At 41.5% G+C, this 16,981-nt stretch overlaps 1 protein-coding gene across 17 annotated transcripts in view; it reads right to left on the bottom strand.

The window, feature by feature from the left end:
- Positions 1-16,981, bottom strand: part of PSME4 (proteasome activator subunit 4) — a 110,357-nt gene that overhangs the window by 91,013 nt on the left and 2,363 nt on the right. Inside the window, exon 1 of one of the 17 annotated variants that reach the window (XM_063789863.1) lies at positions 8,165-8,286. The exons of the other annotated variants lie outside the window; for them this stretch is intronic. The gene's annotated coding sequence lies outside the window, so the exon portion shown is untranslated. Of the gene's footprint in view, positions 1-8,164; positions 8,287-16,981 lie in introns of those variants that run through there. 17 annotated transcript variants of the gene reach the window in all.

Below are 16,981 nucleotides of genomic sequence, written 5' to 3'. Positions count from 1 at the left end.
TGCCAGTACAGGTTGAATACCTTTAATCCGAAAATCCGAAACCCTCCAAAATCCAAAACTTTTTGAGCAACAACATGACACTCAAAGGAAATGCTCATGGAGTTTTCCAATTTCTAATTTTTGGATTTGAGATGCTCAATCGGTAAGAACATAATGCAGATATTACAAAACCTCAAAAAATCCAAAATCCTAAACATTTCTGGTCCCAGAATTTCAAATAAGGGATACTCAAAATAATTATTATGAAAGTTTCTTAAACACCCTAAAATGGTAACGCACGTAGATTAGTGAAGACAAAAGATCCTACACCCAAATATATTATTATTTTGGGCTGTTGAATAAGCATAATGATACAGCCTTCTGATGCCTCCCTCAATTTCACTCTCAATTTAGGAACAAAAGCTAGAATCATTAAAATTTTATTTTAAATGAAAACAAACATCTCCCTAAAAACTGGAACACATTTTTAAGATAAAGACAGAAGACATCAAAGAAAAATTCCCTGCTTTCAGTGGCTGCTTCAGGCCTTGTCAATATTCCAGATACCAGCCAGGCGTGGTGGCTCATGCCTGTAATCCCAGCACTTTGGGAGGCCGAGGTGGGCAGATCACGTGAGATTAGGAGTTCGAGACCACCAGCCTGGCCAATATGGTGAAACTTTGTCTCTACTACACACCTGTAATCCCAGCACTTTGGGAGGCTGAGGCAGACGGATCACGAGGTCAAGAGATGGAGACCATCCTGGCCAACATGATGAAACCCCTGTCTCTACTAAAAATACAAAAATTAGCTGGGCATGGTGGTGCGTGCCTCTAATCCCAGCTACTCGGGAGGCTGAGGCAGGAGAATTGTTTGAACGTGGGAGGCGGAGGTTGCAGCTGAGCCGAGATGTTGCTAGAGTTCTCCAGCCTGGGCAACAGAGAGAGACTCAGTCTCAAACAAACAAACAGAAAGATTCCAGATGCCCCTGGAGTCATGCATTCATTCTCCCCTGTGGTTAGGATACTTCTGCAGAAAAACTAGAGAAACACTGTACTCTAAGCCAGCAGTCCCCAACCTTTTTGGTACCAGGGAGAATCTCATAAGGAGTACACAACCTAGATCCCTTGCATGGGCAGTTCACAATAGGATATGAGCTCCTATGAGAATCTAACATCATGGCTAATCTGACAGGAGGCGGACCTCAGGCAGTAATGCCCAATCGCCTGTCCACTGCTCACCTCCTGCTGTGCAGCCCGGTTCCTAACAGGCCACAGACCCATACCAGTCCCTGGGCTGGGGGTTGGGGGGCCCCTGCTCCAAGCCACTGAAGTAACTTAGCTACAGCCCATTGTTTTCATTGCAGTAGACAGACAACGGTATATTTAACATTAGTTAGGGACATAAAATTAACAAAGCTCAAATTTTAATACTATAAAAAGAGACCAACAGGGGGATTCCTGGAAAGCCTAGGGCTGCTGACAAATCTAAAGATTCTGGAGGGACTCCTCAGAAAGCTTCTATTTCCCCCAGTTCCTCGCCAACCAGCAAGTGGTTCTTATCTCAGCATTTATCAAAATATGGTGCAAGAGATTTGTTTTAAAAGGGCACAAAAGTTCTAACTATAAAAAGAAAATTAATAAATTGGTCTTTATCATAAATAACTTCTAGTCACTATAAGACACCATTAAAAGTAAAAAGCCCAGAAATACAAATATTTGACAAAGAACTCATATCCAAATTACTAGTAAGAAAAAGACATAATCCAATTAAAAATGGGCAAAAAGGCTGGGCGTAGTATACCTGTAATCCCAGCACTTTGGGAGGCGAAGGCAGGAGGATCAATTGAGATCAGGAGTTCAAGACCAACCTGAGCAACATGGTGAAACCCCATGTCTATTAAAAAAAAAAAAGAAGAAGAACTATGCAGGGTAACTTTTAAAATGCATTATTCTTGGGATCCAAAAATCCTAGGAATATTAAATCTCAGTAAAGCTGTTTGTCTTTTTTTTTTTTTAAGGTGAATGAAAAATTCCTGGAGTGCTAGAGTGCAGACTACCAATCTTCATTTTTTAGACTACTCTGGTTTGACTTTCCTGTACACTTAAGTTCAAAAACCCTACTTTAGACTGTATCTACAGATGGTGCATTCCCTCTTTCCAGTTAATTTTCACATTAGGTTTTAGGACTAATGATTACTATTAGGTGTCCCAAAATAACTGAAAACCCTGGTAAATAGTCACGATTGAACGTGATTGATATAGAATATTTCTTTCAACCATCCAGAATATATGGATAACAAGTCATTTTGTTCCATCCTCCCACAGGGGAAGAAAAAAAAAGAGTAAAAGATAATACAATAGCATTTCCAGCCGCTTCCTCCTCACAGCCCTACAGTGTATTAATCAAATGATTTAATTTTTAATCATAAGAAAGACAGTGGGCTGGCCGGGCGCGGTGGCTCACGCCTGTAATCCCAGCACTTGGGGAGGCCGAGGCAGGCAGATCACGAGGTCAGGAGTTGGAGATCAGCCTGACCAACACGGTGAAACCCCATCTCTACTAAAAATACAAAAATTAGCCGGGTGTGGCGGCACGCGCCTGCAAACCCAGCTACTTGGGAGTCTGAGGCAGGAGAATCGCGTGAACCCGGGAGGCAGAGGTTGCAGTGAGCCAAGATCTCGCTGCTGCACTCCAGCCTGGGCAACAGAGGGAGACTCCATTTCAAAAAAAAAAAGGAAAGAGGAAAGACAGTGGGCTAGGTGCCATGGCTCATGCCTGAAATCCCAGCATTTTGGAAGGCAGAAGCAGGAGAATCACTTGAATCCAGGAGTTCAAGACCAGCCTGGGCAACAGAGTGAGACCCTCATCTCTATTATACATATTTAAAAATGTAATAATAACAAATTAATAAAAATCCTTCATCTAGCAATACTATCTTGAGTAAATAATTCAGGCCAGGTGTAGTGAGTCACACTTGTAGTCCCAGCACTTTGGGAGGCCGAGGCAGGCAGATCACTTGAGGTCAGGAGTTCAAGATCAGCCTGGCCAACATGGCAAAACCTCCACCTCTTCTAAAAAATACAAAAATTAGCTGGGCGTAGTGGCAGGCGTCTGTAGTCCCAGCTACTCGGGAGGCTGAGGCAGAAGAATCAGTTGAACCCTGGATGTGGAGGTTGCAGTGACCCAAGATTGTGCCACTGCACTCCAGCCTGGGTAACAGAGAGACCTGCCTCAAAAAAAAAAATAACAATAATAATAATAATTCAGAATATCAAAGTCAAAATGCCAAAATGAGCCAGACACTGTGGCTCATGTCTATAATCCTAGCACTCTGGGAAGTTGAGGAGGAAAGATCACTTGAGGACAGGAATTCAAGACTAGCCTGGGTAACACAGGGAGACCCCGTCTCTATAAAAAAAATTGCCAGGTGTGATGGCACGTGCCTGTAGTCCCAGCTACTTGGGAGGCTGAAACACGAGGAGCATCTGAGTCTGGGAGGTTGAGGTTGCAGTGAGCCATGATCTTGCCACTGCATTTCAGCCTGGGTAACAGAGCAAGACCCTGACTCTCCAAAAATAAAAAATTTTTAAAAGGCCAAATACACATATGTAATTTCCAAAATTTCCTGAAAAAAAATCTATAAGTCTAGTATGAGAATGGCTTGTTAAAGTGTGGCTTATTCCTTTAGTCTAAGCTTGTCCAACCGATGGCCCAGGATTGTTTTGAATGTGGCCCAACACAAATGCATAACTTTCTTAAAACATTTAGGTTTTCTGCAATTTTTTAAAGCTTATCAGCTATCATTAGCGTTAGTATATTTTATGTGTGGCCCAAGACAATTCTTCCAATGTGGCCCAGGGAGGCTAAAAGATTAGACACCCATGCTTTAGACTATAATGCAGTCACTTAAAATTGTGTTTTCAAATAACCTTTAGTAGAATATGGAATGGAATATAATATTTATAAAGCAAGGCTCAAAACAAATATATATAACTAAATAAAAATACATAATCATTCAAGGAAAAAGAAACAAAACAGGCCCAGCACAGTGGCTCATGTCTGCAATCCAAGCACTTTCGGAGGCCACGGCAGGCAGACTGCTCGAGTCCAGGAGTTTGAGACCAGCCTGGGCAACATTGCGAGACCTCGTGCCTACAACATATACAAAAATTAGCCGGGCGTGATAGCGCATGTCTGTAGTCCCAGTAACTCAGGAGGCTGAGGTGGGAAGATTGGTGGGGCCTGGGAAGCGAAGGTTGCAACGTGCCAAGATCGTGCCACTGCACTCCAACCTAGGCAACAGTGAGAACTTAGTCCCCAAAAAAACCAAAACAAAACAAAAAAAGAAAAAAGTAGATACCATAAAATATTATCTCTGGGAGCCAGGTACAGTGGCTCACGCCTATAATCCCAGCACTTTGAGAGACTGAGACAGGCAGATGGTTTAAGCCCAGGAGATCGCTTGAGCCCAGGAGCTTGAGACCAGCCTGGGCAACATAGCAAAACCACATCTCTACAAAAAATTTAAAAATTAAAAACAAAACAAAACAAAACAAAACCTACCTCTGGGTGGTAAAACTGAGAAACTTTTTTGTGTTTTTCAAAACACATTTTCAGTTTTTTCACTTTCTAAAAGTAAATAGGCTGGGCCTGGTGGCTCAGGACTATAATCCCAGCACTTTAGGAGGCCAAAGCAGGAGGATCACCTGAGGTCAGGAGTTTGAGACCAGCCTCGCCAACATGGTGAAACCCCGTCTCTACTAAAAATACAAAAAATTAGCAGGGCATGGTGGTTAGTGCCTATAATCCCAGCTACTCGGGGGGCTGAGGCAGGAGAATCGCTTGAACCCGGGAGGCGGAGGTTGTAGTGAGCCGAGATCACGCCACTGCACTCCAGCCTGGGTGACAAGAGCAAAACTGTCCCAAAAAATAAAAATAATAATAATTTAAAAAAGTAAACAGGAATTATTATTCTATATATTTTTCGAGACGGAGTCTCTCTCTGTTGCCCAAGCTGGAGTGCAGTGGCCCAATCTCAGCTCACTGCAACGTCCGCCTCCCAGGTTTAAGCGATTCTCCTGCCTCAGTCTCCCAAGTAGCTGGAATTACAGGAGCCCACCACCATGCCTGGCTAATAGGAATTATTTTTATAATTAGAATTAACAATGAAAAAATTAATATCAAAGTTCTAATGTAAAATACAATGTTTAAAATCAGATAATCAATATTTCTGCATTTCTGTGTATTATCTTAATTTAAATGTCCCTTATCAAAGGCTACTTAAATAAAGTCTTAAGAGTCAACTTGAATAGGTTTCTCACCAATCAAAAATGAAAAGGGTGTGAATCAAGGTAATTGCAACTGATATGTTTAAAACCATTGAGTTCATGAAAAATATCAAAACAAAACAAAACCTCACAGGCCACATCTTTCAGGAATGCCAGAGAACCAAGTCATTAACTTAAAAACTGGTAAATGAAGGGGAACAATTAAGCTTTACCCTGCCACTCCTACAGGCACTCAGGATAAACAACATTTCATGAGGAAAAGTTCTTTAGAGCAGTGGTCCCCCAAACTTTTTGGCACTTAATTTTAACACACAGAAAGGACCGGTTCTGTGGAAGACAATTTTTCCACAGATGTCGGGGGTAGTTTTGGGATGATTTGAGGGCATTATATTTATTGTGCACTTTATTTCTATTATTATTAAATTGTAATATATAATGAAACAATTACATAACTCATCATAATGTAGAATCAGTGGGAGTCCTGAGCTTATTTTCCTGCAACTTAGATGGTCCCATTGGGGGGTGATGGGAGACAGTGACAGATCATCAGGCACAGGATTCTCACAAAGAGCACACAACCTAGATCCCTCTCATGTGCAGTTCACAACAGGGATTGTGCTCCTAAGACAATCTAATGCCACCACTGATCTGAGAGGAGGCAGAGCTCAGGCAGTAATGTGAGCAATGGGGAGGGGCTATAAATTCGGCTCAGTACAGTTACTTACAGGCCACAGCAGATTAACAGTCCGTGGCCTGGGAGATGGAGACCCTTACTTTAGAGATTCCCACCAAATAAGCAGAGTAAAATGTTTAAGTATCACCATTTTGGAATCCCTAGCGATGTAAAATGGCTACTAATATCACCAAGTAGTAAGACATTATGCATCTCCTGATGACAGTATATAGTACCACTTATTGCACAGTCTTCAGAAAGCAAAACTTTATGTGCTGAATAACAGTAACAAAATATTGTGTGAGACAAATACGAACACTTTGAGCTTACAAAAACTATGTTCACTTTTCAATCTCCTGTGGAACACACATAAAAACCTGTTGGCCAGGAGCAGTGGCTCACTTGAGGTCAGGAGTTTGAGACCAGCCTGACCAACACGGAGAAACCCTGTCTCTACTAAAAATACAAAAATTAGCTGGGCGTGGTGGCACACGCCTGTAGTCCCAGCTACTCAGGAGGCTGGGCCAGGAGAATTGCTTGAACTAGGGAGGCAGAGGTTGCAGTGAGGCAAGATCGCGCCACTGCAATCCAGCCTGGGCGACAGAGAAAGACTCTGTCAAAAAAAAAAAAAAAAAAAAAAAATTAGCTGGGCATGGTGGCGTGCACCTGTAATCCCAGCTACTCGGGAGGCTGAGGTGGGAGAACTGCTTAAACCCAGGAGGTGGAGATTGCAGTGAGCTGAGATAGCGCCGCTACACTCCAGGCTGGGCCACAGAGTGAGACTCCATCTCAAAAAAAAACAAAAAACAAAAAAACAAAAACTTGTCATAAACTAAGCCACAAAAAAAACCTCACTTATTTTTAACACATAGACATCATTCTGTCCAATCTGATTATGATACAGTGTAAATCAGAAAATACTAATGGGATTATAACCAAGAGAAACCAAATCCATTAGAAAACACACACGAGTCTTAATTAAACAGTCAATATCAGACTTTAAGGCATTCCTCTCCCAAGAGGCGCTTCCTTTAAAGTCAGATTCAGGACAATAATGACTATTCTTACCATTATGATTCAGCATTATTCTGAATCTAGATCAAAAGAATAGGTAACAAAAATTAGGGTAATTATTTCAGGTAAGGTGGAACTAAAAGTATGGTGTCAATGCTATGATTATACCTAAAACATCTGAAACAACTTAAAAAAAAAACACTTTTAGACTAAACTTTAAAATCTACTGAATACATATTTAAAAAAAAAAAAAAAGTCAGGAGCCTTCCTGTATAGCATCCAGATAAAAAGTAACAGTGTTGACGGAAGATTGTTCCATTACCAACAAAAAGATTAATTGAAAATTTCTCCAAGAGAAATATGCAGGAATTACATGTTAAAACTTTACTAAAATGTAAAATATTTAAAGAAATGGCGAGAAATAAGGACTTTCTAAAATGCCACTTAAGAGCTGGGCGTGGTGGCTCACACCTTATAATCCTAGCACTTTGGGAAGCCAGGGCAGGTGGACTGCTTCAGCCCAGGAGTTTGAAGCCAGCCTGGGCAACATGGCAAAACCCTATCTTGACTAAAAATACAAAAATTATTTTGTATTTTTTACTGATTATTGTATTTTTTATTTATTAATTATTTTGTATGTACAGGTGGTGTGCACCTGTAGTCCCAGCTATTTGGGAGGCTGAGGCAGGAGAATCGCTGGAACCCAGGAGGCAGAGGTTGCAGTGAGCTGAGACCATGCCACTGTACTACAGCCTAAGTGACAGAGCGAGACTCTGTCTCAAAAAAAAGAGGGGGGAAAAAAAGCTGCTTAATCCCTGACAGCTAGGGCTAAATGACAAATATTTTACAGCAAGGAAAACTACCATGACCCATGAGATCTCTGAACAACCCCCTGAATTAATTTCAGGCAGTAACTTCAACTCCTGCCCACCCAAAATAAACACTTCACCATAGCTATATCAGTTCCAGTCTTTTCCTTCTCTTTCCAAGGTTTCACCATATAGAAATAACAAAAAAGAGAGGTAAAAGTAGCAGAGAAAACTAAGGGATCAGGAACAAATTACTGTGATTTTATTCCAAGACTAAGTCCTTCATCATTACATATAATATTAAAAATGTAGATAAAGCTTCTCACTGCCAGAAACACTGAGTGAACAAATAAGAGGAAAGGTTTTTTCATAAACTCACCTCCCCTATTTTCAATTACCTGTATATTCAAAAAGCATTTCTAGAGCAAACAACACATACGAGACAATAATGACTCAAACAGTTCCTTTGGGCCAACAACTCGCAATCAAATAAGACAGTCAGATATGAGATTCCAAGTACCTGGAAGACGAAACATGTAAAAGTGAAATAAAATAAAGCATTAACAGATTTTTGTGGATTGATTTTTTTAGCCCAATTTTCATCATATATTAAGTGGTCATTGACTTTGAAAGTTTAGAAAGCTGTCATCACTTAAGTTATACCCTGAAGAGGCAACTTGAGGTCAAAATAATCTGACCATCTGCAGAATTAAGAGTCATAGGAAGCCAGGCATGGTGGCTCACACCCGTAATCTCAGCACTTTGGGAGGCTGAGGCAGGTGGATCACTTGAAGTCAGGAGATCCAGACCAGCCTGGCCAACATGGTGAAACCCATCTCTACTAAAAATACAAAAATCAGCCAGGTATGGTGGCGGGCGCCTGTAATCCTGGCTTCTTGGGAGGCTGAGGTGGGAGGATCACTTGAACCTGGGAGGCGGAGGTTGCAGTGAGCCAACATCAGGCCACTGTACTCCAGCCTGGGCAACAGAGCGAGACTCCATCTCAAAAAAAAAAAAAGGCACAGGAGACAGCTCTAGCTAGAGGAGCAGATCAAGAATGCATATTTCTGTGGCAAGGAGAAATAACTAACAGAATAAAATGTTGTATGTTTCTATTCTAGTTTGCTTTGCAACTATCAACATAATCAACTCTGGATATAACATTTATTGATTTCAACCAGTAGCCAAGTAAGCAGGAACAGCATGGTTCTACAAGTTTGTTAAGAACTCAAACTGCTCTGTCAGTCCCTTGGGGAAGTCATTTAAACTCCAGAAAATCTGGCTTTCTTCACAAGGCTATGGTGACAGACTGATAAATGTACATGAAAGATGCTATAACTTAACGGTTCTTCAGTGGGGCTCTGGGTACCAGTTGCTTTTGAATTTTTTTTATGTTCCACAGATGTATCACCTGGTTTGAAAATCACTGGACTGGCCAGGCGCGGTGGCTCATACCTGTAATCCCAGCACTCTGGGAGGCCAAGGCAGGCGGATCACGTGAGGTGAGGAGTTCCAGACCAGCCTGACCAACATGGAGAAACCCAGTCTCTACTAAAAGTACAAAACTAGCTGCGCATGGTGGCGCATGCCTGTAATCCTAGCTACCCAGGAGGCTGAGGCAGGAGAATCGCTTGAACCTGGGAGGCAGAGGTTGCAGTGAGGCAAGATGGTACAATTGCACTCCAGCCTGGGTGACAGAGCAAGACTCAGTCTCAAAGAAAGAGAGAGAAGAAATGTTAAGTGTAAACCAAATACAGAAGTAGTCAACCTCAAGGTTCCAAATGGGAATATTTATAGTATGTGCTGCTTTTAACATTCCAATAGAGGTCTCAATGAATGTAGGGGTTTTCTGTTGCTGTTGTTGTTTGCTTACCGTTTTTACTACCATGCTCTCAGTTTGGTGTTCATATAGAATGAGATTTTGATATAATTTTCTACAAAGGTTAGACAGAAACATAGATTAGGATTTTTGTATTTGAAAAGGAGGGAAGAGGCGCTAGGTGCAGTGGCTTATGCCTGTAATCCCAGCACTTTGGGAGGGCGAGGCAGGAAGATTTGAGCCCAGGAGTTTGCGACCAGCCGTGGCAACATAGTGAGACCCTGTCTCTACAAAAATAAAAATAAAATAATAAAAACCTAGCTGGGTGTGCTGGTACATGCCCGTGGTCCCAGCTACTCCAGAGGCTGAGATGGGAAGATCGCTTGAGCCTGGGAGGTTGAGTTTGCAGTGAGCTGTGACAGCGCCACTGCACTCCAACCTGGGCGACAGAGCAAGACTGTCTAAAAATAAGGGGGGGAAGGGGGATGTTTGAAATGCTCGTTCCCCATTGCTGTAAAGAAACAGCACTTCAACATAAATTTAATTTCCTCAGCAAGGCCATTTTTATACTTTCTGCAGAAAGGGTACACTCGCCAGCAGTTTTGCCAGGAGAGTACACCCAACAAAGGAGACAGGGTCATTTATAACCCGACGCGTCCACCCTACTGTTGTGTCCGGTTTCCACTTGCTAGAACGGGACCTCACATTCTGTATTTGTCCCAATTGGCTAGCAACTTAGAACTTTTTAAAAGAGGCAAAGGCAGAGAACAAAGGAAGGAGGAAGTAACTTGTGGAATGCTGAGAAAGATAAAAACACCTTCAAATAAGGAAGAGGAACAGGCTATGACCTAATGCTTGCTTGGACCAGTATAAGCATGCCACAGCAAATATTTAGGCTAAATTGTGGGAGCTAAGAACATAAAGTACACTGATTTGTTTATTATGGCTAGCAGATATTTAAGAATGTTTGCAAGGGTCTTTGAATAAATTTTGCTTGTAAGAGAAGTTACTATTTATTCCTAATTAGATGGGGAGGAAAGTCTTTGAAGAGGAACCTCTACTTTTTACAGGGGCGAAAGGGATTCTCTAAAAATAAGTCTCATTTAGCAGAAAAAAGTTAATTCCCAGGTTCCATAAGAAAAACAGTTCTTAGAAGTTATATACTTATATGCTTATTTACAAGCTTGCCAAAAAAAAAAAACAGTAAAAATTTGCCTCCACTTCAATTAACAACAGGTATTTCAAATACAATTTTATTTTACAACACTGCAGAAAGAACACTTGGGAAAACCATTCTTAAGTGACATTCAGATCTCAGAACATCAAATGGTACATTTCTTTTTTCTAACTGCCTTTCTTAGTGCCTCAAAGTAAGGCATTAAAACACAGTGGTCAGAATGAGATTTTCTTTTCAAATAATACATTCAGAATTCCTATTTTCTTCAATTTTTTTGATGAAGTTACCACCTGGCCTAGTCTGTCCTAAATGAACAAAAATGTGCACTGAATAAAGCACACAGCTGGGCACGGTGGCTCACGCCTGTAATCCCAGCACTTTGGGAGGCTGAGGCAGGCGGATCATGAGGTCTGGAGATTGAGACCATCCTGGCCAATATGGTGAAACCCCATCTCTATTAAAAACAGAAAAATTCGCCAGGCATGGTGGCTGCACCTGTAGTCCCAGCTACGCAGGAGGCTGAAAAAGGAGAATCACTTGAACCCAGGAAGTGGAGGCTGCAGTGAGCCGAGATCGCGCCACTGCACTCCAGCCTGGGTAACAGAGCGAGACTCAGTGTCAAAAAAAAAAAAAAAAAGCACACATACCATATGCAGTGGCTCACGCATGTAATCCCAACACTTTCCCAACACTTTCAGGAGGCCAAGGTGGAGGATCACTTGAGCCCAAGAGTTCAAGGCCAGCCTGAGCAACATAGTGAGACTCTGTCTCAAGAAAAACTTTAAAAATTAGCTTGGCATGGTGGTATATGTCTGTAGTCCAAGCTAACCAGGAGCCTGAGATGGGAGGATCGCTCAAGGCCAGGAGCTCAAGGTTAAAACAGGGAGGTATGATTGCACTCCCTATGATTCCAGCCTGGGTAACAGACCAAGACTATCTCTTCAAAAAAAAAAACACACAAAAAAGAAAGAGCGCACTGAAACTTCCAGAGGGCAGAAAACTTGCGCTGATACATCCCAAACGCCAAAACCAGTGCCCAGCCCACGCAATGCACTCAAAAAATTGTGTTCAAAGAAGACTGATGTCTGCCTCTACTACACTGTATTAACCCATGACTGTACACTAACCTATAAACCTCTTGTGTCTTCATTTTTTAAATGAAGGTAACTTAAGAGAATACTTGTTACCCCAGGATTGAGTCTAAGTCTTCAAAGGTAAAAGGCAGAAATGAAAGATGTCATAATGTGAAAATGTTCATTAATGAGCTATTTTCTGGATCTCTGTCCATGAGATTTGATTACAGTAAACCTTAGGGAAAAAAATGCAAATGAAATGGAAACTCAGAAGTAAAATCACAAATTTGGCAATGAAGCAGAACCTTATGAGATTGATCAAAGTGATAATAGATGTTACTTTTTTTAGGTTTTATAATAGTATTGGTATTGCTTTTTAAAAAAAATTCCTTTTCCTTTGAAGATATATACTGGAAACATGAATAAATAATATATTTCAAAAACAATGGGGAAAGGGGATGATGAAAAGAACATAACTGGCCATGAGTTAATTAAGTGAAGATAGGTGATGAGGTTCATTATATTGTCTTTTGAATATTTGATATTTTTATAATAAAAAATATGTAATGAAAAGAGTTTAAATATTAGAAAACTTCAAATCAGAAACTCATTGGCCAGTGATGTTCAGGAAGAAATAGCCAATTAACTAGTGAAAAGAAAACGACAAGCTGTTTTCAAGAAATTACTGAGAGATCTCTGGAAAACAGTAAGGGCCTCAAATATTTTTGAAAAAAAAGTATATCTGTGACAGCATCATGAAAAATCAAATGTATGCATGTGTAGAGACAGAGGGTATACAGGAACTCTATACTTTCCATTCAATTTTGCTGTGAACCTAAAATTGCTCTCAGAAATAAAATTTTTGAAAAAATCAAATATGAAATATGTCTTATTGTGCTATTACATTATACAACTTTATCAAAGAAATTCATGTTCTCCAAAATCAGTTCCTTTTTTTTCCCCTTATGGAAAATCAACTTTCTCACTACAAAGAAATTTTGGTTCCCATTTTGAATGATCACTTAACAACAAAGACAAACCTCTTCTATCACTCTCTCTAACTGGTTCTCACTGATGAGTTTGGTAATTTGTCAAGATTTCAAGATTCATTTACAAATAAAACCACTTGCATTTATTGTGTACTTCAATTTCAATACTCAAACATTAGATACTCTTAGGTGCCTCATACCAGACAATGCAGATTCAGCAGTTAGCATTTCCTTTCTTTCCCAACACGGGGATGATATGAATGTGGGTGCTCCTGTGGCCACTTATTACTTTCCACAAGAGAAGGTTTGTGTATTTGATAACTCATACCTTGACTACACTTAAGTTTCTGGTGGTTACATAATCTAACCAAATACATTATGTGGTTTCAACTGGGATAATCAATCCACGAAGGCTGCATAATATTTGTAATAATAAAACAACTGTACTTTCAATTCTAAAGGGTGCCACAGTTTTAATTAGCAATTAAAATGACTTCACATTATAATATAGTCACTTAATCATAAAACAATACAAAACATGTCACTGTAGCAAACAAGGGATCTAAATTTGCTTCATCTTACACCAAACCCACATACTTCACTAAAATCAAAATTCTGTTTAAACACACAGACACACAGACACACACACACACACGAATCATGGATGGGATAAGTTGTAGGAAACAGTAATCCATTCGCTTATTCTCCATCCTTTTCCCGCCCTTTCCTCCAGACCAGTTTACCAGTTTAAAAGGAACAAAGAACTAGAAAGGCCAAGTGATTTTTTTTTTTTGGTAAGACAAGAGTCTCCCTCTGTCGCCTAGCCTGGAGTGCAGTGGTGTGATCTCGGCTCACTGTAGCCTCTGCCTCCCAGGTTCAAGCGATTCTTCTGCCTCAGTCTATAGGCGAGTGCCACCATAACAGCCTAAATTTTGTATTTTTAGTAGAGACAGGGTTTCACCACGTTGGCCAAGGAACTCCTGACCTCAAGTAATCTCAGCCTCCCAAAGTGCAGGGATTACAGGCGTGAGCCGCCACACCCAGCGCATCCAAGTGATTTTTCCAGCAGTATGTTGTGGAGCCCTGAGGAGGTTTCAAGAGTTCTATTATCAAGGAAGCATTTTTTTTTTTAATGAGTGGGGTTTTAATTTGCCTGAGGAATCCAATTTCAAGTTTAAAATTTTGGTTGTGTGTTTTTTTGTTTTTTTTTTTTGAGTCAGAATCTCGCTCTGTCGCCCAGGCTGGAGTGCAATGGTGCAATCGCAGCTCACTGCAGCCAGCCTCTGCCTTCCGGGTTCAAGCAATTCTCCTGCCTCAGCCCCCCGAGTAGCTGGGACTACAGGCACCCGTCATCATGCCCGGCTAACTTTTTTTTGTATTTTCAGCAGAGACGGGGTTTCACCATGTTGGTGAGGCTGGTCTCGAACTCCTGACCTTGTGATCCACCCGCTTCAGCCTCCCAAAGTACTGGGATTACATGCGTGAGCCACCGCGCCCAGCCAAATTTTGGTTTTTTAACACTCCACTACTGGCACTACACGGTGACTCACGCCTGTAATCCCAGCACTTTGGGAGGCCGAGATCTCGCGTGGATCATTTGGGGCCAGGAGTTCGAGACAGCCTGGGCAACATGGCAAAACCCCCTCTCTAATAAAAATACAAATATTGGTCAAGTGTGGTGGTACTCACCTGTAATCCCAGCTACTTGGAGGCAGAGACATGAGGGTTGCTTGAACCTGGGAGGCGGAGGCTGCAGTGAGCCGACATTGTGCCACTGCACTCCAGCCTGGATGACAGAGCGAGACTCTGTCTCAAAAAATATAAAAATAAAAAATAAAACACTCCACTACTAAATTTAAAGTTTGAAAAACCACTAATAATCTAAAATCTTGCCAGGATAATAATGTTAGGCAGGCCACGGTGGCTCACGCCCATAATCCGAACACTCTGGGAGGCCGGAGTGGCCAGATCATTTGAGATCAAGAGTTTGAGACTGGCCTGGCCAACATGGTGAAACCCTGTCTCTACTAAAAATACAAAAAAATTAGCCAGGCGTCGTGGCACATGCCTATAATCCCAGCTACTCTGTCTCCAAAAAAAAAAAAAGATAATAATGTGGGAGGCAAGGCCAGATACACCTCACGTACAGATAACCTGAGGTGTTCTAACGAGCACCCGCAGCCCCTCATGAAAGGTCCAGAAAGGCAAGAGGGCAAAATCAAGTTTTTTGGGGTTTTTTTCTTTGTTGTTGTTTTTAAGATGGAGTCTCGCTCTTTTGCCCAGGCTAGAGTGGCGCTTGGCTCACTGCAACCTCCACCTCCCAGATTCAAGCGATTCTCCTGCCTCAGCCTCCTGAGTAGCTGGGATTAAAGGCGTGCACCACCATGCCAGGCTAATTTTCTTAATTTTAGTAGAGATGGGGTTTCACCATGTTGGTCAGGCTGGTCTCGAACTCCTGACCTCATGATCCGTCTGCCTCGGCCTCCCAAAGTGCTGGGATTACAGGCATAACAAAATCAAGTTTTAAGAATACCTTTCTTCAACTCCCTTCATTCTCTACATGGGCCATACAAGTTATCTACCAATATTTCACTCACAGTGTCCATGAGCTGTCTGCCATTGTCCAAAGACCATTAATTTGTTCCTACTTTCTCTAATTTGTTTCAACTTCTCTGATTTGTTTCTTCCCTTATTAAAAATTTCCCTTGTGATGTGTTACATCACACAACCTCTCTTAACCAGACAGTTCTAGTACTTTAAATTGTCTGTACAGGAAAGCCTCTATCACATGGCCAAGTATTTAAAAATATAGAAATAACCTTTCTTCAGAGATGTTAAATAGACCTGCAAGTTTCTAAATGGACTAAACTACTAAAAATGAAGAAAAAAGTCAAAAAGAAGGCTGGGGCGGTGGCTCAGCCTGTAATCCCGCACTTTGGGAGGCCGAGGCACACAGATCACCTGGGTTCGAGACCAGCCTTGCCAAAATGGTGAAACCCTGTCTCTACTAAAAATACAAAAATTAGCCAGGCGTGGCAGCGCACAACTGTAATCCCAGCTACTCAGGAGGCTGAGGCAGGAGAATCGTTTGAACCGGGGAGGTGGAGGTGGAGGTGGAGGTTGCAGTGAGCCAAGATAGTGCCACTGCACTATCTTGTGTCTGGGCAACAGAGTGAGATTGTCTCAAAAAAAAAAAAAAAAAAAAGTCAAAAAGAGGGACCAAATGTAAAGCCTGAGAACCTTCCAAACCAGAACTTGGTCCCAAACACACCTCTGATGTCTAGATTAGGGGTGCACATTTCTGATCAGCAAGATAGTCCCAGTAACTCTCAACTGCATTTACACTTTGGTCTTTAGGAATGTACTTGATCTATGCAACTGTTTCCAGTATTTTACAAATTATTCAAACAGTTCTTGTAGAAAGATACACACAATGACTGATGTGAAGCTTCACAGGATTAAAAAAATAAAACTGCAGAATACCAGAGTAGAAATGCTTCTCAAGAATTTAGTCCAGGCCGGGTGCGGTGGCTCACGCATGTAATCCCAGCACCTTGGGAGGCCGAGGTGGGCAGATTGCTTGAGGTCAGGAGTTCAAGACCAGCCTGACCAACATGGTGAAACCCTGTCTCTACTAAAAATACAAAAAAAGTAGCCAGGCATGGTGGCACTCGCCTATAATCCTACCTACTTGGGAGGCTGAGGCAGGAGAATTGCTTGAACCCGAAAGGCAGGGATTGCAGTGAGCCAAGATCCTGCCACTGCACTCCAGCCTGGGCAACAAAGCAAGACTCCACCTCAAAAAAAAAAAAAAAAAAGAATTATTTAGTCCAATCCCCTCATTTCACGCACAAGCATACTGAAACACATGATTAAGTAACTTTCCCACAGTCTCAGAGCTAGTGGGAGAAACTAGATTTTCTTTTCATTACCACTTTCTATTCTACAAAGTACTAAATATGATCACCACTCAGCTTTCGTCACACGTTTTGGCATTATTCAGATGTTCACTTATGCAACACAGAAGGCTTAAAAAACAACAAGCACAACTATAAACAGGTCACCTTAACATGACTTAGGAAAAAAACACACCCAAGATCACAACATGTCCCACCGCATTCAAAATGTCTCATAGTGCAATACCAAGAATCAGTTTC

Source organism: Pan troglodytes, chromosome 12 (genome assembly GCF_028858775.2).
Source record: "Pan troglodytes isolate AG18354 chromosome 12, NHGRI_mPanTro3-v2.0_pri, whole genome shotgun sequence".
Classification (NCBI taxonomy): Eukaryota; Metazoa; Chordata; class Mammalia; order Primates; family Hominidae; genus Pan; species Pan troglodytes.
This window is presented reverse-complemented; position numbering and strand designations above follow the sequence as displayed.